At 44.3% G+C, this 26,834-nt stretch overlaps 1 protein-coding gene across 7 annotated transcripts in view; it reads right to left on the bottom strand.

Moving 5' to 3' along the window:
- ANKRD16 (ankyrin repeat domain 16) overlaps positions 1–26,834 on the bottom strand; it is a 415,867-nt gene that overhangs the window by 343,725 nt on the left and 45,308 nt on the right. Inside the window, exon 1 of one of the 7 annotated variants that reach the window (XM_078677290.1) lies at positions 3,400–3,669. The exons of 5 other annotated variants lie outside the window; for them this stretch is intronic. The gene's annotated coding sequence lies outside the window, so the exon portion shown is untranslated. Of the gene's footprint in view, positions 1–3,399; positions 3,670–26,834 lie in introns of those variants that run through there. One more of the 7 variants, XM_078677297.1, reaches the window with a different exon arrangement.

Below are 26,834 nucleotides of genomic sequence, written 5' to 3'. Positions count from 1 at the left end.
ACATTTCTCTGCACACAGACTTATTCAGGACATAAAATATGGTATACAGGTGTTCCGCTGTTGAAAATGTAAAACAATAATATATTGTCTGCTTTCAATATACAATGAAGGATGAAGGATCATTATGACTTCACTCCTAAATATGGGCTGATCAGCAACAGCAATTAGTGAGATTTATAAACGGGCAATAACAAACCAGATCAGTGTAAAATAGTTAACGAACAACCTCTTGATTAAGTTGCCTCCTGTTACCAACGTCGACCATGGAACTCTAATCACATGACTGCAGAAGACCTGGGCCATTAATAAAGCATGCTAAAAGGTTGCATTCACCAGCTTCACCCCCATTAAATCCGTGTATCTTGATCCCGGCTGACTGTTAGTCAAAGTGGACAAAAGATATATTTGTGGAAAGAAACACCACTTCTGTGGTTGTTGACTATCTGAGAAGGATGCTGTTTTGGGGAAGGTTTCCAGAAACTCTTCCAACTGATAACCGTGTATTGTTGCTTTCACACAAAACGAAGGAGTTCTTGCAGGCATATAATATTTAGAATGGTAATTCTGGCAGTGTAAGAGGCATGTGGAGAATATTAACGAAGGTTTGAAGGAGACCATACGAACAGGTTTGAGCAGAAGAGGTACACAACTTAGTAATTTTGTTGTCACATAGGATTATGAAGTAATCAGAAAGAAGCTGGAACTGTAGATTAGTAAGTTACTTTATTTAAGATATATGTTAAGTAGTAAGATATAATGATAACCCCATCAGGAGCAGCTGTCCTGCTGCTCAGCCCTCACCCAACTGACATTCACAGACCACTAACGTTCCATTCATCCAACATTCCACATCACATGCATTCTAGCAGAGCAGCAGGAAGATATAAGATACAACATATCTCCCTTCGTTGGGGAATTTAAAAGAATCAAATAATATCAATAAATTTTAAACACAGCACAAGTAAAATAAAATGTGCAATATAATCAATAACCAATATATTTCCTTCTACCTCGCATCACAACCAATGACACGATTATCAAACTGAGACAAGAAGACACATCCTATCACTTCCCATACTGGTACACGCACACTACAGTCTGAACAGCATCACATTTCTTCCTGAAATAAACAACTAACCTACATCCTACATCCATATGCCACAAATCATACTGGTTGGCCAGACCAGTACAACAAGAAAGACACACAGAAACAAAGTTTAACACCATATATATACACATCAGGAAATAACGTGCACACTACAGACTAAGAACAAGCACTCACATAACCCATTCATGCGCCGGGAAACAACGTGCAGACCTCAAACCAAGAACAAGCAGTCACATAACTCATTCATGCGCCGGGTATTACACACCACACCATACCTACTAAAGACTGACCATATACAGCATACTCATCTCATATACAGGGTGGCCACATACAAGATAGCCCCCACACACAGAGACTAATGAGTTGCCTAACAACTTGACACAACTCACACACAACATATGTTGTCGAACAGCTCTGGGTGACTTAAACACCTACAACCAAACCACACTAACAAGGGGTGACCACATACACATAGCCCCCTCAAACACAGGCTAATGAGTTGCTTAACACCTTGACACAACTCACACACAACATTTGTCGTGGAACAGCTCTTGGTGACTTCATCACCCACAGCCAAACACAATAAAAACCAATGAGAATTGTTCAAAACGTTGGCTCTTTGACCCCGTAATTTGACTTCCCGTTGGTATAACACTTGGAAATTGTGCCCATATGGTCTCTCAGACCCGCTTCCAATACTGGGTCGTTTATCCTGTAACAGTTTCATCTGGACGTACAGAAGTCCTTCCATTACTAGTTCAATCGCCTTTGTAATAGTTTCCTCTGGATTCACAACCAACTTCCATGAATGGAACTTTTCCCAATCGCAGCATCAACAGTGCTTTCATATGTTGTACTTTTTGTCTTACTGCAGCATCGACAACGTTACATATACGCACAAAAAGGTTTGACCTCCGTGAGCAAGTAGAAGTTCCCCCACTCCTTTGGCAATAATCACCGTATATTAAACAAAGTCAGTACCAAGTACGCTCCATAACGCAGTAATATTCACAGCAAACCTCACCATGACCACATCGATATGAATAATGTTGCTTGACGATGTATATCAATTTTCCCAACCCGCAAGATGGAGGCACGCACATGGACGTAGTCCCGGCTGGCTCACGGCACAAACATGCACCACTAATGCCACGCCGCGCCAGCATTAGACGTGAAGTGCTGTTTCGTCACAGAGGCCAGTGGTGAGGTAAGCCTTCTGAAATGTAATCAATGACATCTCGTGCTGTTTTTAAATGAAAACAGAAACCGTTAACCCTCTCCACAGAAATCAACGGTCAAAACCAGTGAAAGACAAAAGTACATATTTTCCATTTTCTTTCCATTTGTTTTCCCATTCCAGGTATCTTGCCAAAAACCGTAGTGCTGACTAAACACACAATCCCTCAATGTAGGCTCATATATCCCCGCTGTTGTATTCCAACTTCTATTAATCGCAGAAGATAAACAGCACATCGGTATGAGACAGCAGCTGGTTTTCATGTACTTCTCTCCCAGAGGCTTGTTTTTTGCCTCCGAACATAAACAAACCACGCAGTTGCTGGTTTTATTGTATTTCACTCTCCGAGGCTCGATTTTACATCGGCACCACACTGCGGCTGGCAATTATCTTTCACTCAACATCGAGGCTCGATTTCACAGGCACACGCCACTTCGTTGCTCACTTCCAGAACATCGCATCGAGCCCATTTGCCTTAGCCCAGTATAGGTAACACAAAAGCACAACAAAACTCAACGCTGAGGTTCGATTTCCTGCCCCCGAACTTAATTTTGTTATCTTCAAATACTCGATTTTAAATGGGCATCATACAACAGCTGTCAAACGCCTTCACATTTTACTGAGGCTCGATTTTATGCCCCCGAACAACTAACCAATTTTAAAACTGCTGTTATTAAACGTAGAAAGGTTTAGTGCACTTTTGCTTAATTTTGTTATTCTCTCTCTGAGGCTCGATTTTTTTTTTTCCACCGATTACAAACAAACGCTGCAAAAGGCCCTTCTCACTTCACTGAGGCTCGGTTTAAAGCCCCCAAACACAAATAAACTACAGAGCGGCAGTTTTCAGACCTTCACTCTCCACCGAGACTCGACTTATCTCTGCCCTTGAACTTCAATTAAAGTCCTTTTCAGCTGATTTTAAGCTCTTAAATTACGCTTCTCTGGCACACCTGGGTATTCGGGCGACCGATGGCAAGGTCACTGATGGGGTACCTCCTTTCTGTGCCAGACAACGTTTCATACATTCATATTTTATCAGTTAAAAGTCATTTACCTCGAAATTGTTATTTTTCTCACTTTTCTGTTCAGTTGCACTTCCTTCAACTTTTACCTCTCTTCACTGTTTCACTCTTCTCCTTTAAAAGTTGCACGCGTTGATTCTTCTTCACAATAATCACCAAATGTTGCCAAATGAAGTAATCAGAAAGAAGCTGGAACTGTAGATTAGTAAGTTACTTTATTTAAGATAGATGTTAAGTAGTAAGATATAATGATAACCCCATCAGGAGCAGCTGTTCTGCTGCTCAGCCCTCACCCAACTGACATTCACAGACCACTAACGTTCCATTCATCCAACATTCCACATCACATGCATTCTAGCTGAGCAGCAGGAAGATATAAGATACAACAGATTACTTATTTGGATACTGAAGTGAGTACTTTCCAATTGCTGAAAGGTCGGACTTGCATTTTGTAGGTTCCTCCTTAATAGTTAAATATCTGGGAACAAGAGTGTCTTGGTTTCGTAAAGGTTGGGGAATCCAAGGGTGCAGAAAGCTCAACAATATTCAAAGTTCTATTAGAATTTAAAGAATAAAGTTAATTCTTTCAATTTTGTTGACAGTTAGTGAGTGGGAATATTGTCTCATTGGTGTCTGGCTATCACCACCCCCTTTTGTACCGCTTTGGCCACCATAAGTGTGGCAGGGTATGCTCAGACGTGAGTCCCTTGCTCACTTTGCCACTGGATTCAAGCAAGCCGGGCTGAAGACGGCGGGAATGCCAGAAACCGGTCCTCGGAAGCTTGTTTCCGGTCCAGGGAAGGCATGGCTTGGCAGTTCGGGCTGGACTGTTCCCATGAGGCAAAGGGTCAGACTGATTTGCATATAGCCATGTCTGAACTGGGGTGGCAGAGTGGGCTAAAGAACGGTGATGGATCAAACCCAGATCTTTTGACTGGGTGTGAGTGTTTGATTGGTTCAGATGCTCCGTCCATCACCACCCCCTTTTGTCGGGTCCTATCGGGGGCCACACCACAGAGGGGTGGGCACCCGTTCGCAATTCAGGGATGCAGGGCTGCAAAATGCACGGTGGGCACGCGCGAAGGACCACAAATGCGAGGTGGGCTCCCGCCGTCTTTTTAAGTACACAGTTCTCCCAGGCAACACGAGCTGCAGGGCCCACGCTCCTCACCTTCTTAGGGTCATGAAATTTAGCGCTCAATAGGCGATAGGCAGCCGCACCAGCTTCAGGGACAAAAGACAGTGCTCCTCTTCTGACATGGTAGGGAATGGTGCACACACGGCGCTGGAGTGTGGCAAGGAAGCACAGTACATTCGAATCTAGCACTCCCAAGGCGCTAAGGACTCACCCAATAGAGCTGCAGCCCTCACAAGGCACTAGGGAGGCAAGCAGGCAAGTATAGTCCCTGGCGATATAGCGCTCACGGGGCGCTAGGGGCTAGGAGACAGTTAGTGCAGGGCGAGATCAGCAGGCAGTAGGGCAGCTCACCAGACCTGAAGCAGCAGTTCCAAGGAAAAGTCATCCTCCATTACGATGGCCATCCAGAGGGGTTCAGATGGGCATAGGGGCCAGCATGCAGGCCCTTGCAGCGGTACCTCCTGGCAGAGTGTCCCCTCTCAAGTAAAGTCCACGCACAGTCTGAGTACATGGAGGCACAGCCCCCCTATATATATACACATCCCCCTCACCCCACCTACCAGAAGGGGCTAGAACCTTCTAGAAGGCTCATAGCAGTTCCAGTCCCAACTGTCACTGTGGGGGAGGTGTAGCGCACCCTGTCACTTCAAAGACTAGACCGTCAACCCACCACAGGCAGGCGGCACAAACATACAGCAATGGCATCCATTTTAAAAGTGACATTTCTTATAATGGTGAAAATGAACTCACGCACACCTTTACGCAGCTTTTAATCACACACATATAGCAAAAAGGGTAGGGGGTGGGAGCAAAAAAGTTCCGGATGATCCTGCAAGCAGGGCCAAGTAGTTTCAAGGCTTCCTTTTCTTCGAAAACGATAATATAGTCTAATTTAATTCAGAATACATATGAGACATTCGGAGTCCATTTACAAAGAGATCTAGACCACAACATAATATATGGACTAAAGGAACATCTGCTGTACGTTAGATAGATACTGCAAAGTCACAGGGAAGATGAGATTCTGTGACCAGGAGGAGTATAGGGATGGTTGGTATATTTAATGAGAAAAGCAAATCTGAGTTTACTTGATTTAGGTGTTACTGCTATGGTGCTAACCTTCTGATAAGAGTGTGGTGAGGTATTCATTTCGGGCCGAGTATTTGTTTACCGACACCATTTAGCCATGCTTGTGAACTCTTTTAACACCTTTACAGATCCTTTCAGAAAGCAGGAGAGGCTGGCAATACTGTATGAAGCTTGGGGATGAAAGGATGTCTTAGTTTCTTTATTAGTTGTCACCTGCTCTTTCATTCCTAATACAAGGGGTCCACATACAAGTTGACGCATGGATAGCTGGTGTACTTGAGCCTGAGGATTGTGGCTTGATGGCAACACCTGCTGTGGAAGAGGTGACTGCCAGTGCAGGTGCAAAACATACTCTGGGCAATTATGGTGCATTTGGTAACAATGCTGGTCCTCGTGGGGTACTGTGGGAGGATATGTAATTGTTAACAGCTCAAGTTATCATTCTTCATCTCTTTAGAAGATGCATGATTTATACCTGTCTACACAATAAAAACTGTATATATACAAGAAGGAACAATGATCACAATAAACGCAGCTTTGCTGAAAAGTGTTCCTCAAATTCTACAAGCCATAGTGTCCTTCAGGTTACTGCAGGACCATTGTGAGCACTTTATCTACACACAGAAATGTCTTTGCTTTCCAGAACCTATTTTCTTTTTTCCATTACAAATGTATGGCTACAAGTAGAAAAATGCAAAGTACAAATAGGACTGGCTAATCAAATCAAGCATAAAACAAGTTCAGAGCTTGGTTTCTGGTGCTTACAAATCTCTGATATATTAATGCTGAGAGGTGATTGCTGTCCCCAACAATCATCTTTTGTTGAAAGTGTTGTATCTTAGTATCTTTCTTGTATCTTTCTTAATGTTCTATGTTGATGTCATGTTCACTGGATTCTAGAGTGTGGAATCCAGGGAGCTGTCAGAGATGTACTGTTCTTGAAGGAAGGGGACCTGGATTGCCTCTGGGTTGTATTATTGAATAAACCAACTTTCTACCCTAAACTACTGTACCTCGAGTCATTTCAGTGGCCACGAGGATGGGATTGATTTAAAGAAATTGACAGGATCGACTTTATGAAGAAAATGACTTATGAGGAGTTCGACTTGATGGAGATCCATTTACAACCCCTAAGGCAGTTGTAACATTGAATTTACAAGGTATTTGATGAACATTTTAAACTCTTTCATCCACTTCTCGTAAAAAAAAAAAAAGGTGTCCTTGTTTTGCTGCTGGCAACAACCTATCTAATCGTTTTGAGGAGCATTAAATACCTCGAAGTCCTTTTCCTGCATTACTCCTCGTTAACTGTTAATTATATCGAAGACAACTTTTTATCGTGATCGTATCTGCAATCTACTGTCTTAAACAACAAATTTTGCCAGAAAATCGTTACCTTGTTCATTTACAATATTCAGCCTGAAAATTGCCACCACGCGCTGTGTTGATCTTTAAACCATCCATTTTTTTTTCTTCACGCGCTGCAAAACTTGTTTTGGTAAGCGTTCTACCATTCAACGTCATTGCGCTGAGAACACGTAAAGCATCATCGCGTCTCTACTCTCTTGACGCACAGCAGCCATCTTTAATCTCCATGGCAACTGTAAACTTTAATCGTTTTCACTAGGGAAATCCTTCGATATAATTAAACAAAGCAGCACAAAGAGCAGCGATCACAGAACATTGAGCACAAACGTTAAGGAAGCAGAAATTATACACGGAGAATTAATGGAAAGAAAAATATAAAGGTTCAAACAGAGCTATCCTATATATATATATATATATATATATATATACATACAATAGTTTAAAGTGTAAAACATTCAGAAGTGTGAAGAGTTAGTTTGGCATTTTGAAAACAGACACAGTAACTCGAGTTATTCAGACAACGGTGACTACATTATTTATTTTAGTTCGTTTTTTTTCCTTCAGTGCGCAGTGTAATGTGAAAAGCAACTCAATTATTCAGACAACGGTGACTACATTATTTATTTTAGTTCATTTTTTCCTTCTTATATATGCAGTGAATGTACTAATTGTTTTTTGATATTTAATTGGTAAAGTCACTATGGATATTTCACCTTCTATTTCAGCTCCTCCTAAATTTTTACAAAACCCTGGTCCTCCTTCAATGAATTGGGAGGATTGGTCAGAATCATTCGAAACTTACCTAGAAGCTATTGGTGGCGATGTATTTTTACCCTCTAGGAAATTGGCTTTATTAAAACATAATTTAGGAGTTGAAGGGAGGAAAGTTTTAAAAACCTTACCTGTAGTTAATCGTGTCGTTTCAACAGTTGTTGACACTGTTGATGAAGGTAGTGAAACAAGTGAAACTAGTTCGAATGACACATCCATAGACGTATTTTCTGAAGCTTTAAAAGCTTTAGAGGAAAACTATGGGAAGAAAACTAGCATAGTTGTAGAACGACACAAATTTTTCTCTAGAGCACAGTTGCAAGAAGAGAATGTACAACAATATGTAGCTTGTCTAAGAACCTTAGCCATTACTTGTAAATTTAAAGATTTACATGAGGAAATAATTAGAGATCAATTTATTAATAGAATTAAGAATATCAAAATTCAAGAACGTTTACTTGAACTTAAAAATCCTTCTCTGCAAAAAACTCTTGACACAGCTAGGAAAATGGAAAACACGTCTTATTACGTTAAAGAATTGAGTTCTGTGCAACAGAAAGACAAAGATAAGTCTAGTAATGTTAATGCCATAAGTAATAGTATAAAAAACAGAATTTAGAAGTGACAACAAAGATGTGAAATTTAATGTTAGCAAGACCAAAAGCAATTTTAACAAACAAATATGTTTCAGATGTGGGAGTCAAAAACATACCGCAGATTTTACCAAATGTCCTGCTACTAAAGTTACTTGCATGAAATGCAAAAAAATAGGTCATTTTGCTAAATGGTGCAGAACTGGTGATAATAGCAATTGGAAACGTTCTGTCAATCTTGTTGAACCTCAAAATGATAGTGAAGATGAGGAAAATGAAAACAATGAGATTAATATTGAAGTGATGGTTGTGCAGGATGATACTGTGAATGATATTTCTGAAGATTATCAACCTCCTAAATGCAATGTGCTAATAAACCATGACAACATGGCACTTTGGGCAGACTCATGCTCACCATATACTATCATTGATAAAAGTATGTGGGAAAATGGGAGCAAAACAACATTGATATCTTCTGATGTACGACCTAAAGGGTATTGTGGTATAAAATTACCTATGTTGGGTTATTTTGATGCTCAGTTAACCTTTAAAGGTAGATCTTGTATGAGCAAAGTTTATGTTGTTGAACAAGGACGGGCCTTATTAGGATGGAAGGATCCAAAAAAAATGGGGTTATTATTAAATCCCAATCATCCTGATCAAGTGTTGTTATCTGACGATTATCCTGATCAAGTATTGTTAACTAATGACAATGCTTCATCAAAGTGGGAATCTGTATTTCCCAAGTTGTTCAGCAAAGATCTTGGATGTTTAGTCAAGTTTGAACACAAGATCATTCTTAAGGCAGACAGTATACCAACTGTTCATAAAGTAAGAAATGTGCCATTTGCATTGCGGGATTTATTAAAAGAGGAGTTGAACAGGTTGTGCGATGCAAAAGTGATTGAACCTATTGAAGCCTCTGAATGGCTTAGTCCCATTGTTTTGGCTCGGAAATCCAATGGTAAAATTAGGATGTGTGTGGACCTGAGAGATCTTAATAGGAATATATGGGTTGACCGCTATCCTCTGCCACACATCAATGAAATGATATCCAGCATCAAGGATGCCATGCACTTCTCATCAATTGACTTGTCCAATGCGTATCATCAAATCAAATTACATGCGGAATCTAGACATTTAACCTCGTTCATCACACCCGAGGGTGCCTTTCAATATCTCAGAATGCCGTTCGGATTAGCATCCGCATCTTCGGTTTTTCAGAGAGTCATGTGCAGTATTTTGAAGGATGAAGAGAACGTGAGAGTATGTCAAAATGATGTTCTAATTTGGGGTAAAGATTCTTCTACTCATGATAAAGCATTGCATAATGTTCTTTATAAACTACAAAAGGCTGGTTTGACTGTGTGTGCTGAGAAATGTAAATTTGGAGTAAAACAAATTGATTATTTAGGACATACTATTTCCAATGAGGGTGTTAAACCTAAAATGAAATGGTTGGATGCAATTGAAAAAACACCTCATCCAATCAATAAAGATCAATTACGATCGTTCTTAGGACTCGCAGAATATTATTCTAAATTTGTCCCAAATTTTGCTGACAAGGTACATGAATTAAGATTGTTGATGAAAAAGGGTGCTTCTTTTGTTTGGTCCACCTTGTGTCAACAGGCATTTGATAAGATCAAATTGGATATATCAAAAGCAGTTGCTCTAAAGCCTTATGATCCCAGTCATACCTCTATTATTGTGGTGGATTCCAGCGCATATGGTCTAGGTGCTGTTCTTATGCAAAGACACAATGGAGCCGAACGGATTATAGCTTTTGCTTCTCGCACACTCAAAGGTGCCGAACCTTCTTATTCTGTAATCGAAAAGGAGGCTTTAGCATGTTGGTGGGGTGTGGATCACTTTAAAACATTTATTTGGGGAACAGCATTTGAATTGAGGACAGATCATAGACCTCATCGACATTTTGACTACAAAAGGTGCTTCTAGGGCCACACCTAGAATAGCAAAATGGTTGTACAGATTACAAGAACACAATTTTCAGATAAACTATGTTCCTGGTAACAAAAACATCAATGCAGACTGTTTGTCTCGTCTTCCTTTGCCTTGTGATATGGATAATATATTAGAAGATGGTGATGAATGGTTAGTAGCCAGTATTGAAGAATCGTGCAACAATGCATTAAGTGAACAAGAATAGATTCAGGCTGTAGCCAATGATGGTGTGTTACAACAAATAATCAATAATTTGCATGTAGGTGTAAATTTGTCATCTTTGGACAAGACTATTCTTGCTGACTATAAAATGGTTTGGTCAGAGTTATCTTTTTTTGATGGTATCCTCAGAAGAGGTGACAGATTAGTTGTACCTTCTACACTACGGGACAAGATGTTGAGTCTATTACATGAAGGACATAGTGGTATGACCAGCATGAAAAGGAGAGCTAGAAATGACTTTTGGTGGGTTGGTATGGACAAAGACATAGATAGATGTGTTCGGAATTGTTTAGCGTGTATGTGCAGTGATAAATCTCACAAGTCTCAAGAAACTACTATTTCTGCAACTTTTTTTCCTGATAAACCATGGGACAAAGTCGCTATTGATATATGTGGTCCATTTCATGTAAGAGGGATTGAGAATAAATATGCCATAGTTTTGATGGATTTTCACACCAAGTGGCCAGAGGTTGCATTTGTAAGAGACATCAAGGCTTCTAACATGATTGAGTTTTGTGATGAACTTTTTCGCAGGGAGGGATACCCGAGTGTCATCTTATCAGACAATGGTCCACAGTTTGTGGCAGTAGAATTTGCTGCTTATCTTAACATGGTGGGTGAGACATATTACCACTTCTGTTTACAATCCAAGAGAAAATGGTTTAGTGGAGAGATTTAACCGAGTGTTAAAAGAATGCATACAACTAGCCAGTAATAATGATGATAATTGTAAAGTTGCTGTCAAAGAAATGTTATGGTGCTATAGGAATACTCCTCATACAGCTACGGGAGTGTCTCCTTTTACTTTATTAAAAGGGCGAGTGGCTGGGTTTAAAGTTAAACCGTCTTGGATGTCAAAAAATATTAGCACAAAAACATTTGATGTTAAGGATGTTTTGAGTAAAGTACAGATGTATCAGGATAAATATGTTCATGATCATAATGTTAAGGTCAAGAGTTCTTCAAGATCTTTTAAAGTTGGTGAGTGGGTACGCACACAGCAGATAGGGAATCATAAACCTGGATTTTCCAAATGGTCTAAACCGAAACAAATCATATATGCTGCAGGAAATATTGTGAAATTGGATGATGGTAAGCGATGGAATGTGAGAAGCATAACGAGATGTAATGATTTAGAATGTAAACATATTGTGAGTCAAGAAAGTAAAGTTCCAACAAGCATTGAAAATGCAATAGGTCTCGCAATAGAAGAGTTTGACATTTTTCGTTTTGCAAATGGATGAGTGGCGTTGCGTGGATGAGTGGCGTTGCGTGGATGAGTGGCGTTGCGTGGATGAGTGGCGTTGCGTGGATGAGTGGCGTTGCGTGTGTGAGTGGCGTTGCGTGTGTGAGTGGCGTTGCGTGTGTGAGTGGCGTTGCGTGTGTGAGTGGCGTTGCGTGTGTGAGTGGCGTTGCGTGTGTGAGTGGCGTTGCGTGTGTGAGTGGCGTTGCGTGTGTGAGTGGCGTTGCGTGTGTGAGTGGCGTTGCGTGTGTGAGTGGCGTTGCGTGTGTGAGTGGCGTTGCGTGTGTGAGTGGCGTGTGTGAGTGGCGTTGCGTGTGTGAGTGGCGTTGCGTGTGTGAGTGGGGTTGGAATGCAATAGGTCTCGCATTAGAAAAGTTGTAGTTATTGGTCTTGTAAATGACATCATTTATTTATTTTTTCGTTGTTAAAATTGCTAAATTGATGGCTTTGTCATTTACAATGCCAATAGTTATAACTTTCGCGAATGTGACACCTATAGCATTTGGAATGCAACATGTTTTGTATTTACGTGACTTATATGGCAGCTATGGTCGTTATGCTACATCTCTAGAGAGCAGGAGAGTGCAGCAGGGGAGAGAAGCACAGCAATGCAATATGTCTCGCATTAGGAAAGTTTGAGCTATTGGTATTGTAAAGGACACATTTTTTATGTATGTGCTTGTTTTTAAAATAGCGAATTAATAGCTTTGTTATTTACAATGCCAATAGTTTTATCTATCGCAAATGTGACACCTATTGTAACACAATATGTGTTGTGAGGGTGAGTGAGGGTGAGGGGTTGAGGGTGAGGGGTTGAGGGTGAGGGGTTGAGGGTGAGTGAGGGTGAGGGTGAGTGAGGGTGAGGGGTTGAGGGTGAGGGGTTGAGGGTGAGGGTGAGTGAGGGTGAGGGGTTGAGGGTGAGTGAGGGTGAGGGGTTGAGGGTGAGTGAGGGTGAGGGTGAGTGAGGGTGAGGGTGAGGGTGAGTGAGGGTGAGGGGTTGAGGGTGAGTGAGGGTGAGGGTGAGTGAGGGTGAGGGTGAGTGAGGGTGAGGGTGAGTGAGGGTGAGGGTGAGTGAGGGTGAGGGTGAGTGAGGGTGAGGGGTTGAGGGTGAGTGAGGGTGAGGGGGTGAGGGTGAGGGGTTGAGGGTGAGTGAGGGTGAGGGTGAGGGTGAGTGAGGGTGAGGCGTTGAGGGTGAGTGAGGGTGAGGGTGAGTGAGGGTGAGGGGTTGAGGGTGAGTGAGGGTGAGTGAGGGTGAGGGTGAGTGAGGGTGATGGTGAGTGAGGGTGAGGGGTTGAGGGTGAGTGAGGGTGAGGGGGTGAGGGTGAGGGGTTGAGGGTGAGTGAGGGTGAGGGGTTGAGGGTGAGTGAGGGTGAGGGTGAGTGAGGGTGAGTGAGGGTGAGTGAGGGTGAGGGGTTGAGGGTGAGTGAGGGTGAGTGAGGGGTTGAGGGTGAGGGGTTGAGGGTTGGTGAGGGGTTGAGGGTGAGTGAGGGTGAGGGTGAGGGGTTGAGGGTGAGTGAGGGTGAGGGTGAGGGGGTGAGGGGTTGAGGGTGAGGGGTTGAGGGTGAGGGGTTGAGGGTGAGTGAGGGTGAGGGTGAGTGAGGGGTTGAGGGTGAGTGAGGGGTTGAGGGTGAGTGAGGGTGAGGGGTTGAGGGTGAGTGAGGGTGAGGGGTTGAGGGTGAGTGAGGGTGAGTGAGAGTGAGGGTGAGTGAGGGGTTGAGGGTGAGGGGTTGAGGGTTGGTGAGGGTGAGGGGTTGAGGGTGAGGGGTTGAGGGTGAGGGGTTGAGGGTGAGGGGTTGAGGGTGAGGGGTTGAGGGTGAGGGGTTGAGGGTGAGTGAGGGTGAGGGTGAGGGGTTGAGGGTGAGTGGGGGTGAGGGTGAGGGGTTGAGGGTGAGTGAGTGTGAGGGTGAGTGAGGGTGAGTGAGGGTGGGTGAGGGTGAGTGAGGGTGATGAGTGAGGGTGAGTGAGGGTGAGGGGTTGAGGGTGAGTGAGGGTGAGTGAGGGTGAGGGGTTGAGGGTGAGTGAGGGTGAGTGAGGGGTTGAGGGTGAGGGGTTGAGGGTGAGTGAGTGTGAGGGTGAGTGAGGGTGAGTGAGGGTGGGTGAGGGTGAGTGAGGGTGATGAGTGAGGGTGAGTGAGGGTGAGGGGTTGAGGGTGAGTGAGGGTGAGGGTGAGTGAGGGTGAGGGGTTGAGGGTGAGTGAGGGTGAGTGAGGGGTTGAGGGTGAGGGGTTGAGGGTGGGTGAGGGTGAGTGAGGGTGAGGGGTTGAGGGTGAGTGAGGGTGAGGAGTTGAGGGTGAGTGAGGGTGAGGGTGAGTGAGGGTGAGGGTGAGTGAGGGTGAGGGTGAGTGAGGGTGAGTGAGGGTGAGTGAGGGTGAGTGAGGGTGAGTGAGGGTGAGTGAGAGTGAGGGTGAGGGTGAGGGTGAGTGAGGGTGATGAGTGAGGGTGAGGAGTTGAGGGTGAGGGTGAGTGAGGGTGAGTGAGGGTGGGTGAGGGTGAGTGAGGGTGAGTGAGGGTGAGTGAGGGTGAGTGAGGGTGAGTGAGGGTGATGGGTGGGTGGGTGAGTGAGGGTGAGGGGTTGAGGGTGAGTGAGTGAGGGTGAGGGGTGAGGGTGAGTGAGGGTGAGGGTGAGTGAGGGTGAGTGGTTGAGGGTGAGGGATTGAGGGTGAGGGGTTGAGGGTGAGTGAGGGTGAGGGTGAGGGTGAGTGAGGGTGAGGGGTTGAGGGTGAGTGAGGTGAGGGTGAGTGAGGGTGAGTGAGGGTGAGGGGTTGAGGGTGAGTGAGGGTGAGGGGTTGAGGGTGAGTGAGGGTGAGTGAGGGGGAGGGGGAGGGGTTGAGGGTGAGTGAGGGTGAGGGTGAGGGTGAGTGAGGGTGAGGGTGAGTGAGGGTGAGGGGTTGAGGGTGAGTGAGGGTGAGTGAGAGTAAGGGTGAGTGAGGGGTTGAGGGTGAGTGAGGGGTTGAGGGTGAGTGAGGGTGAGGGTGGGTGAAGGTGAGTGAGGGTGAGGGGTTGAGGGTGAGTGAGGGTGAGTGAGGGTGAGGGGTTGAGGGTGAGTGAGGGTGAGTGAGGGTGAGGGTGGGTGAGGGTGAGTGAGGGTGAGGGTGAGTGAGGGTGAGTGAGGGTGAGTGAGGGTGGGTGAGGGTGAGTGAGGGTGGGTGAGGGTGAGTGAGGGTGGGTGAGGGTGGGTGAGGGTGAGTGAGGGTGAGTGAGAGTGAGTGAGAGTGAGGGGTTGAGGGTGAGTGAGGGTGAGGGTGAGGGTGAGTGAGGGTGAGGGTGAGTGAGGGTGAGGGTGAGTGAGGGTGAGTGAGGGTGAGTGAGGGTGAGTGAGGGTGAGTGAGGGTGGGTGAGGGTGAGTGAGGGTGGGTGAGGGTGAGTGAGGGTGAGTGAGGGTGAGTGAGAGTGAGTGAGGGTGAGTGAGGGTGAGGGGTTGAGGGTGAGTGAGGGTGAGGGGTTGAGGGTAAGTGAGGGTGAGGGGTTGAGGGTGAGGGGTTGAGGGTGAGTGAGGGTGAGGGTGAGTGAGGGTGAGGGGTTGAGGGTGAGGGAGGGTGAGTGAGGGTGAGGGTGAGTGAGGGTGAGGGGTTGAGGGTGAGTGAGGGTGAGTGAGAGTGAGAGTGAGGGTGAGTGAGGGGTTGAGGGTGAGGGGTTGAGGGTGAGTGAGGGTGAGGGTGAGGGGTTGAGGGTGAGTGAGGGTGAGGGTGAGGGGTTGAGGGTGAGTGAGGGTGAGGGGTTGAGGGTGAGTGAGGGGTTGAGGGTGAGTGAGGGTGAGGGGTTGAGGGTGAGTGAGGGTGAGGGGTTGAGGGTGGGTGAGGGTGAGTGAGGGTGAGTGAGGGTGAGTGAGGGTGAGTGAGGTTGAGGGAGGGTGAGGGAGGGGGAGGGAGGGGGAGGGAGGGGGAGGGTGAGGGAGGGTGAGGGAGGGTGAGGGTGAGGGAGGGTGAGGGAGGGTGAGGGGTTGAGGGTGAGTGAGGGTGAGGGGTTGAGGGTGAGTGAGGGTGAGGGGTTGAGGGTGAGGGTGAGTGAGGGTGAGGGGTTGAGGGTGGGTGAGGGTGAGTGAGGGTGAGGGGTTGAGGGTGAGGGGTTGAGGGTGAGTGAGAGTGAGGGTGAGTGAGGGGTTGAGGGTGAGGGGTTGAGGGTGAGTGAGGGTGAGGGTGAGGGGTTGAGGGTGAGTGAGGGTGAGGGGTTGAGGGTGAGGGTGAGTGAGGGTGGGTGAGGGTGAGTGAGGGTGAGGGGTTGAGGGTGGTTGAGGGTGAGTGAGGGTGAGGGTGGGTGAGGGGTTGAGGGTGAGTGAGGGTGAGGGGTTGAGGGTGAGTGAGGGTGAGGGTGAGTGAGGGTGAGGGTGAGTGAGGGTGAGTGAGGGTGAGTGAGGGTGAGGGTGAGTGAGGGTGAGGGTGAGGGGTTGAGGGTGAGTGAGGGTGAGGGGTTGAGGGTGAGTGAGGGTGAGGGTGAGTGAGGGTGAGGGTGAGTGAGGGTGAGGGTGAGTGAGGGTGAGGGGTTGAGGGTGAGTGAGGGTGAGGGTGAGTGAGGGTGGGTGAGGGTGGGTGAGGGTGAGTGAGGGTGAGTGAGGGTGAGGGTGAGTGAGGGCGAGTGAGGGTGAGGGTGAGTGAGGGTGAGTGAGGGTGAGGGGTTGAGGGTGAGTGAGGGTGAGTGAGGGTGAGGGGTTGAGGGTGAGGGGTTGAGGGTGAGTGAGGGTGAGAGGTTGAGGGTGAGTGAGGGTGAGGGTGAGTGAGGGTGAGGGGTTGAGGGTGAGTGAGGGTGAGAGATGAGACGGTCTTTGAGGCGCCTCTGCTGTATTTGCATTTGGTAAAACAGCCTTAATGATGTGTTGAGAGGCGCCCCCCTGCCATTGTTGCAGGCCGCCGTGTGGGGGCCTGCTAAGTGTACGGGGAGGGGGCAGCAAGCACAATTTATGGTGTCTAAAGCGACCCTTTCCTGAGAGACAGCCCTGGAGACAGAGGATGTTTATTTCAAGGAAGTCCAGCGGCCTTCGCGTCTGGGCAGCATTTAGTAAAAAAAAAAAAAAAAAAAGTACAAATATTTAGAAGCATTTACATATGCATTTAATCCATCGTGCAAGTCTCTCATTCCACGCGGGTGGAATGTTTGTCTACTTGCTGTTTATTTTTGGCATCAACAGATGCAGGGAGGGTGACGCTCTGTGAAGGAGTGCAGCGTGGGACCCGTGGTGTACGTGGCTGTTAAGTAATGTTTCGGCTGAGATAACATTGCAAAGGCTGACGCATGGATGGTTCAAAACAGGCGCAATAACAAAACGTGAATAGTGCGCATATAGTAGTTACTGCAACAAAACCTACAAAACCGCATAAAACCTAATTAAAAAAAAAGAAAAAAGAGACAGGCTGTTATAAACAATTGGAATTCACACACGTGCTTGTTGGTGATGTATTCGCCTACGCCTACATCACTTATAAAACAAGACGGATTGAAGGCAGGGAAGGGGGGGGAGGAGAAATGCTGTAGTGTAGTTCCTATCTTCCCAATAGGCTCTGCGCATTGGAATAATACCTACAGCAGTAAAGGCCTAGGCCAGACGTTAACTTGTCGTGTATTTCTATAGGTTCTGAATCAATCCCCCTATTCCTGACCCTATTCTGGTTAAACTAACTATCTAGTTAACTAACAGTCAGCCCATGAGGCAAGAAATCCCCCATGATGCAGATACCGTTATCTGACGCAGTCACACTACGGCACAGGAACGTGTTATCTGATTAGGTCATAACGCTTGAGATCTAATTAGACAAGCGACATTCCTCCAGCCCCTGATAAGGCATACGACGTTCTCATAACAAATCAAACCTATGACAACCTGGATAATCCGTGCGGCCATTGTTTTGATTTCACAGAGAACTTTAGTAAAGAATGTGCTAACGAGCAAGTCGTATGACATCTTTATTGACGTACCTATGTCCATCCTTACGTCAATCTCGGCACCTTTAAGGTATAAATATTGCCGACCTTGCCCTATGCAAACACACGCGTGGTGACAAGACGGAGCAGCCATACTTGCCGAAGCCGAGAGCAGAAGCAGACCCCGCTGGCAGCAGCCCCGCCTTCCTGACGCGCTGAGAGACGCGCTGCTATCTCAAGCCGAGAGACCCAGCACCGGCGCTTCCTGGTAGCCCTCGCAGGCAGCCTGGAATATCGAGAGCAGAGAAAGAGATACCATTCCTCATTCATCCTAACTTCCAGGTACAGAACTGAATAACCCCTCACAGAGAATTCTTTAGTTATTCACTTGGCAAAAACAAACTTAACTTAAACTGTAACTTTCTATTCCCGCCCACGCATTAGACTTAGGTCAGGTACACGGGGTAGGCGTATTTAGAAACACCAGTTGAGTACGTTTAGTCAAATGTATATGTGTATGTAAATATATTTTAATCATTTTAAAACATCATATGGCTCAGAAACCATATCAATGTTTTTACAGTATTATTTTATACTATTGCTTTTAATGTATGCACTTTACTTAACTATAAGTATTGCAATAATATCGATCCATTTCTCTTGTACGAGAAAAGAGACTGATCAATAAATAACACCTTTTTATTGAACACGCCCGTCTCTTCCTTTTCTCTACATTCTGATGAGACTAAGAATGCACGTACTGACTGAGTAAAATAATTGCCTTGTGCTCACACGACTCTTGAGATTGACTCTTGATTAGGGGAGAGCAAAGTTGTCATGTTCTATGGTTGTCAGAAACTAAATCCCTTCTTGTCTAATCAGGGGAGTTAATCCTTCCTTGAACATTCGAGAAAGTTTCTAGCGAACTCTGACCTTAGCTGGCAAACCCAAAAATTAAGTCTAGTATCGACAGTAGTAGACCTAGTTAACGTCTGGTCTAGGCCTTTACTGCTGTAGGTACTATTCCAATGCGCAGAGCCTATTGGGAAAATAGGAGCTACACTACATGGCGCCCAACGCGTTTGGAAAGGGCGATAAAACTAACGTAAGACATTTAGAGTAACTCAGTCGTGCTTTCTCACTCAGACCCCTTTTCCCAAATACTCCAAAGACGTCTGGAGTGGGTGAAAGGTTATATCCTCCAAAACCTCGCAGGAGGGAACTCCTATGTATGGTTTTTGGTCAAGTCAACGTTGAAGGATAAAACAGTTCCAGAATATTGTGCATCTAATCTCTGTTTCCATAAAGAAATCTGATCTGCAAATAAACATAATACCATCCTGTCTGTAAAATGGGAGACAGTGATGAAGAAAGAGAAGCAATTAGATTAGCTACTGAAATAACAGATGCTGATGCTACCATGCAAACAGCAGACCCGGATATAATACTCATCCAGGTCGCCAAAAGGAGATCTATAACCTTAAAACTTATAGAAAATGGACTGACACCTAGAGGTGGCACAGTCATATTCGTAATTGAGGCACACGAATATCGGCAGACAGAGGTATACTATACATGGATACATTTTCCAGCAGCAAATGCTGTAACAAAGTACTTCCACTATTACAAAGTAGAGGAACCTCCTGACATTTACACTCCTTTCGAGGAGGTGGAAGTACCACTCAAATTCCAAGAGCATTTGCTCTTATTTGATGGCGCCCTAATACATAACAATCACATTACAAGGCTCGGTCCTTTAGGAAGACCAGGAGCAACGTGGCCGGTCCTAGCCGGATACACACCACATCCAGACATCGATAGGATGCCTGCAGCTGAATTATTAACACAGCTGAAACAATTACAAAAAATTCATAGACAATTAGTTCAGTATGTAATGCGGACTTCAACAATTCAGCCAGCGATTAAACTACCACAGCTGACCCCACACCAGGGGAACACAAATAAAATTACACCACAGAACATCCAATCCTGCCTAGGTAAGGTTCCAGCTAAACGGGAACAAATACCATTCTGGTTGGCACAGAAAATTACCCAAATAGAGGCGGTGTTTCCTGACACCACCCCGCTGGAAAAACACAGGATTCTGACTATATGTCTCCCAATGGGAATCGCACCACACATTGAGGACTGTGACACTTGGGGTACAGTCTTTGCTTCCATCTACACAAAAACGCACGGTGTTCCATCCATTTCGGTAATACCAGATGTGCTAAAACAAATTCAAGATGAATACGGTCCAGAACCTGCTTTAACTCTTGGTATGAAATTACTGAAAGACTTCAAGCAGGTCTCGGCTATATTACTAGCCAACATAAAAGGTGAAGCAGCGAACATGGCGATCCGCCAGAGGTTAAAAGAGACAGATATAGCAGACCAACCAGCTGAAATTGCCAGAATCATAGAAAAATCCTATGAAGAACTAGGCAGAGATAGTCTAGGTGGAATACCAGTAAAACCGCAACTGACTACAAGTCCAGAAAAAATGTTTTTTAACAATAATAATAATTCACCAAAAAAGAACTGGGATGGAAACAAACAATCCAATCCTAAAGAAAAGAAATTCCAGTCCAGAGGAAGGTCTCCTAGGCGAAGAGAGAAATCTCCAACCCCGAGACAAAGGTCACCCCAGAGTGACCCCTCTGGGAATAGATATAACCTTAGAAATAGGGATAATATTAAAAAACCTGATAGATATCAAGACATTGATACACGTCCCTCTCAATCTTTTCAGAATTCCTCGCAGAAATCGGAAAGAAGAGGACGATCAGAAGAGCACGCCAAGTCCAAAGACAAGGAACCTGCTCAACTGAAAAAGAAATTACAATTTCCAAAAAAGAAGGTAGCCAGTATCAAGGTAGTTAACAATGCCGAGAATACTGAGGACACAACTGAAAAACGGAGAGTGGGCTCAGACAATGCTAGACAGCGCAGCAGAGGTGAGCATAGCTCGCAAAGTCCTTATGAATCATCTGGAGACAGTGGACACGAATGAATACCTTCAAGTGGAAACTGCAGATACCAGAGTTAGCAAGCCCCACAAGATATACGAGATAACATTACGTATAGAGGGAGATAAGACTAGGAAAATAAGGGGACTATTTTGGGATAACCTATCCAAGGGCTATGACATCCTTCTAGCTGAAAAAGACTGGCCACCAGAGTTTGTCAGGGAGTGCCCTCATGGCGAAGAAGTAATTATGCCTGCCTTCTCGAATCAAATCCCGATTCATAAGAAATATACACTTGCTAGAAAGTGGGCAGTGGCCTTAGCACCTGCTTTATATAAAAATCATGTAGGATGGGATGAGGATTCTCCTCCTCACAAAATCCAGTTAAAATCACAACCAACTGCACAAAGGCAGTACCCAATTAAGCAAGAAGCTAAAAAACAGGTAAATGAAATAGTAGACCAGCTAGAATACCAGGGGGTGATTGAAACTTGCACCTCACAAATGAACAATCCTTTGTTTCCGGTCTCCAAACCAGACAATTCATACCGTCTAGTTTTGGATTACCGACACCTTAACACATGTTGCAAAACTTTTGCAGTGCAAAACTCACACAGTGCTGCACTAATGAATAACATAGTGCGCAAAAAATACAAAACAACCCTGGACATCTCCAATGGATTCTTTTGTCAAAACATAGCACCGGAGAGCAGATATTTAACTGCATTCTCAGTAAATGGCACTCAAAAACAATTCTGTCGGTTAGCCCAGGGGTACAAGAACAGCCCAGGGGTATTCTCAGCGAGAGTAACAGAATTACTACAACTATATGATGATGAAGCATTATCTTATGTTGATGACATTTACTTAACAGATGATGACTTGGAGACTCACTTGAAAAGAGTGAACACCATAATACTTGGGTTCGCTGCAGAGGGTTACAAATTCAACTTCAAAAAATCCAGAATTGCCCATCTAAAAGTTCTATACGAAGGATATGAATTATCAAGTATAGCCTGGTTGACAATTTTTTGAGAACTAGAAGAATTAAAAAATATAAAATATGAAAAGAACGTATGCTCTGCCAATCGACATTCTTCCTCTACGACATTACGCCTGTGTAATCTATACAGACGGACATGCTCAACCCTCCGTTTGGGGAGAACATGCATACAACCCCACATGTGAGATTACAAAAGAAGTGTGGCGCGGAGGTAAACTAAAACCTCTATTAACAAAATCACACTCAGTAGAAACTAATTCAGAACTACAAACTGAAATAATAGCTTTGAAAATGGCGCTAGATAATGCGGATCGCGAATTCCCGACACTTATAGTGTCAGATTCATATTACTGCGTCAAAGCATATAACAAGGATTTGCAGACATGGATTCAGAACGGTTACAAAGATGACACAGATGCACCAATAAAGCAGAGACTACTCTGGGAACAAGTAGCTCTTTTGAAAAAAGAACTACCAAAGACTCACGTGAGACACTCACTGAGTCATCAACGTGATGGCGTTCACGTTGTGGGGAATTCATTGGCTGAAACAGCCGCAGCGGCAGCCACTAAATCGGCTCCCGTAGATCGAAAAAAGCGTACATTAAAATACATTGACGGTGAAACATTGCTGGCGGTGAAAACGTCAAACGGCGACGGCTCAGCACTACCGATCAACTATCCACTCAATTATACATACATAATCGATGCAAACTCCGTCCCTTTTGCTCGAATCCCTGGAGTGGGGGATAGAGTGATTCCAAACATGGACAGGAGAAACTTGTTAATCGCAGACGCACACATGGGCGAGGGTCACAGACACCTCAAATTAAAAGATTCTCTGGAAGAATTACAATCACGGTACTGGTGGCCAGGCATGAGCCTGCACTACACCATGTTTGTAAAAAACTGCCCAAACTGCAACAGAGATCGCAGAGGGGAGAGAAGCAGTTTAATACCTCGTCGAATCAAGGCAGATAATATTACCAGCAAAAAGAATGGCTTGCGATTAACATATACAGGCTAGTTTCCACTTATAATGTAGATCCACAGCACTCGGCTGACGTCCGTACTATTATACAAGATTTGCGAGTCTAAATGGCATATACGCTAAGAGCATGCTACGTTCGACCATTTCTCTCACTCAGGCAAACCAGCCTGGGGGGGAAACATGGCCAAATGAGCACAGCCCAGCGGGAATCTTCTCACTTCCTTCCTGAGGGTATGGGATGGTGTAAAGAAAAAACCAAGGCAGAAAGCAATCTATAATAGAAAGGATATTAGGTTCGGGAGCTGGGTGGGTCAAACATCTAATAAGTGTCCAACGTAGTCTAAATAACTTGCCAAGAAATTCTCTGAAGGGATTCAGTCCGTACGAATTATTATTCGGAACTAGGATGTTGATCTCTGACCTTGATAGTCAGACTTCAGTGGTAATAGAAAAAACCTTTGATGTCAAAGACCGTTTGGCTATTTTGCAGGACTTAAACAAAACAAGAAAAGACCTGAGCAACATACAGTTGAAACAACAGCCAACAACTACTGAAGAATCACCACCTGTCCCAGCAAGACCTGTCTGGATTCCAAAAGTCGGGGATCTAGTCAGGGAGAAGATCGCGGTAAAGAAGGAATTTGGGCCTTCTTACAGAAAAGCAGTTCCTGTCTTGTCTGTCAACGGGACAAGATCAGTTGTACTACCGCCACTTGCTGGAAAAAAGGAGAACCGAGTTGTATCCATCGACCTGGTAAAACCACAACATGTGGCCGATAACAAACGGTAGGCCAAGTGGACTCCCAATAAGTAGCAGAACACCAAGGTTTGCTACCAGTACAGAGGTCCTATCAAAGAGGCTCATCACATTCGAAACGCCTACAGAAGAACAACAAGGACTATGCAACAATGCAATAGAACTAAGACCTCTGAAAACCCAAATAAAAACATTTAGCAGAGACACACCAATCTATAATGAAGTACCAAGTGAAAATGCAAGCAACAAAAATCCTGAACCAATTGGAACAATTGACAGAACTGCATCTGGTTACTTCATCAACTTCGATGATTCCTCTGAAGGTTTCAGCGAACAAAAGACACAGCCATCATCAAAATCCTTTAAAGACAAAGCTAAGGAACTTTTGAAACAACTGAAAGAAACATATCTGGTTTCTTCATGGATTGAATTTTGGGTGGGTTTTGGTGCATTTATCCTCATACTTTGGCTCATCATGGTATTTACTTTGGGACGCTTCATTGAGGGAAAATATGCTAAAATGGACACAGCAAGTCAGAACATCAACTTGGTCCTCAAACCACACACATCTTCACACGTCGAGAAAAGAGAACTTACTTCAGAACTTTCTTCAGCCAACTTCACAGCAATTCCAATACCTGGTGGGGTAGCCTGGGACAACACTGACTATGAAATTTATGGTCCGGTCGAGATCCTGAAATATCCACACCAAATCAAGATCTCCTTGAGTGACTTTGCAAAACCAAACTCATTTGCTGATGATTGGGACTTTGAAAGTATAAACAATATGATGTCTGACTTAGTAATGTCTGCTAAATTTACAAAACATGATTATTTCCAAGGTTCTACAAATTATGATAGTATGTATTGCTATAACCATTATGGCAACCATTTCTTGCATAAATCTGCACAACCTAGAAATGTTTTAAATTATAATCAATGGGAACATTGTGCTACACCTCCAAAAGGGAGCTCTAGAACCGTTTATAACAAATATTCATATTTTTCAGGTTTTAACATAACTAATGCTGAAACATTTTATTATAAATTGTCAAACAAGACAGGGATGAAAACCATGATAACAAACACAAAATTGATATATTCAGATATATTCTTTGAAAAAATGAATACTTTTGGATTTGATTATTGGGACAAAAATGTTGATTTGAAAAGTGTTTGGGGTACAAAAGAATGGCAAGTACAGGGTTTAGAAGCTTTGTTTAGAGCCTGCATGATCCCAGAACAAATGATATTTTTAAATGACACTGTTCAACAAACCACCTGTCTTGGCTTAGCCAAAATCAAAGATTTAAATAACCCGTCTATTCCAAAGCCAACAATGTTTAGCAATAGCTCTGAAACAGATGATGAAATAGACATAAACCATATACTTAACCAAAACAGAACACATCCTGATGGAAACAATGGTTGATCTGGCCCACAGATACAAATAACTGTCAAGATAGATTCCTGAATAAAACACAGGGTTTCAAAATGACCAGGCCAGACCCTAGATATCCCCAAATACATCACCCAGGGATAATAACAACCTACAGTGTGGGCAAATTATGCCTTCAATGGCTACAAACTTCCACACTGCCTGAAATTAAGCAACACCTAACTTTACTTACTGATGGTGCTGACTTGCGTGATTTCATACTGGGACCACGCAAACAGCGTCAAAAGCGTTTCATAGCAGCCTCTGTATATGCAGCATACAATGAGGCCTGGAAGGTTACTCAAATTGAAACAGCAGAGAGAATTCGTGAAATTGATCGTATTAATTTGGAAAAATCACTTTCTGTAGTGGACAATGGGTTAATGACTCTGTCCTCCAGAATATTTTCATTGGACAGCATTGTGTCTTCAGCAATCGATATATTATCGCAAGACTTACTATTATTACAACATGGTCAGTCACAATTGCGTTCTATTGTACAGCTTGGCTGGACGTTACAAAATCTGCGTTCAGGCTATGTGCCTTGGCGTTTAATCAACACAACGTCACTATTCCAAATCTTTAACCTTACTGATAGACAAATCGGTATGGCGCAGAAGGGTGCTGATTATACAATCTTGAGCATTGAAAAACTAGAAAGATTACCGTTGACAATGTCAGAACGACCTGTCAGTGAATGGATAATCCACGGAATCATAAATATTCCAATCTCAACCTTCAGGTTTCAATACTGCCAAAAATATATACAGGCTGGCATGTACGAGATATTGGGAAAGGGGTACCTTAAAACAACTTGGACCCTGCCCTATTCACATGCATGTGTCAGTAATAAAGGACAGAAAGTGTTTCTTAGTGGCAACAATTGTGCTATGTCACTAAGCGGCACACTTCTGTGTAACGGTATTAGTTTGCACGGAGCCTGTGAAGGGAATTCATACAACCTTTCATGTCACCAGCAAGGCGCACCTGCAACTGAAATAGAACCATTCTTTCAAAGACTCTATAATGGGAGTTACATTCTTATTGTAGACCGCAGATGTTGTAGTCTTAAGCCCGGGACTCCTTATCTAGTCACTACAACGGCGAAGGTCAAGTGCTGTGGACGTTCTTTGTTCCCCAGCTCCTTTCCAGACAGGGAGGCGAGGGCATGGCCCAGTTTGAAAATTACTTCTATTCGAATAGACACTTTAAGCAGAATGAAAACAGTGCTTCTTCAGACGCCTACAAGGCTCACGTCATCTAAAGAAACGTATGATCTACAAGTCGCAAGGACGACTGCAGAGATACATACATTATTATCAACCAATTCCCCCGTACATTTCGCGGAAATCCTGAGCGAAATCTTAAATATTTCTGATACCACTGGGGTCTCAAAGGTATTTAAGACAGTATTTTCGATGGCATTAACACCATTCAAAGCCATACTGGGTATTTTTCCAGATTTCGTCCATTCGATTTTTGGCGGACTTCCCCTGATCCTGGGACTAATTGCAGGAATCCTATTCCTAGTCCTTATTTTTCGTTATGGCAACCCATGTCACAGATCAAACTCTCGCGACAATGGAAGATACGATCCTAGCCATTGGATACCGGGACCGGATATCAAAAATCCTGGGACTCTCCCGGCTTAGAGACCTAAACATGACTTGGTTTCTATCATTTCGACCAATGTGGCAAAGGTGTGTTTTACCTGTACTAAGGTGTCTGCTATGCGGAGAAGAATGCGTGTTAGACACCTGTCTGACGCTACAATCGGATGCGCCGGTGGATGCAGATACACTGCTGGTTCCTACCAAGGTTCACGCTTTGTGCTGCCCTCAAAGGCTGCCAATCCTGATGACGGCATTCCTGGAATCTTCACCACTGCGATTGAAGAGTAGTGAAGTTCAAGATGAAAGCAACATCGAACAGGTACGACCTTCTGTCAGCAATGCAAATCAGAATGTCAATGCAGACAATCATGCGCATGAATGCATGGTTACACCTATTTCCGACTTAGTGGAACTTTCCCATGAAGCTGTTGACAGTTTTTTCGAAAGCCTGAATGA

This window comes from Lissotriton helveticus, chromosome 1_1, assembly GCF_964261635.1.
Source record: "Lissotriton helveticus chromosome 1_1, aLisHel1.1, whole genome shotgun sequence".
NCBI classification, from domain to species: domain Eukaryota; kingdom Metazoa; phylum Chordata; class Amphibia; order Caudata; family Salamandridae; genus Lissotriton; species Lissotriton helveticus.
The sequence above is the reverse complement of the archived record's forward strand: the minus strand, read 5'-3'. Positions and strand labels throughout refer to the sequence as shown.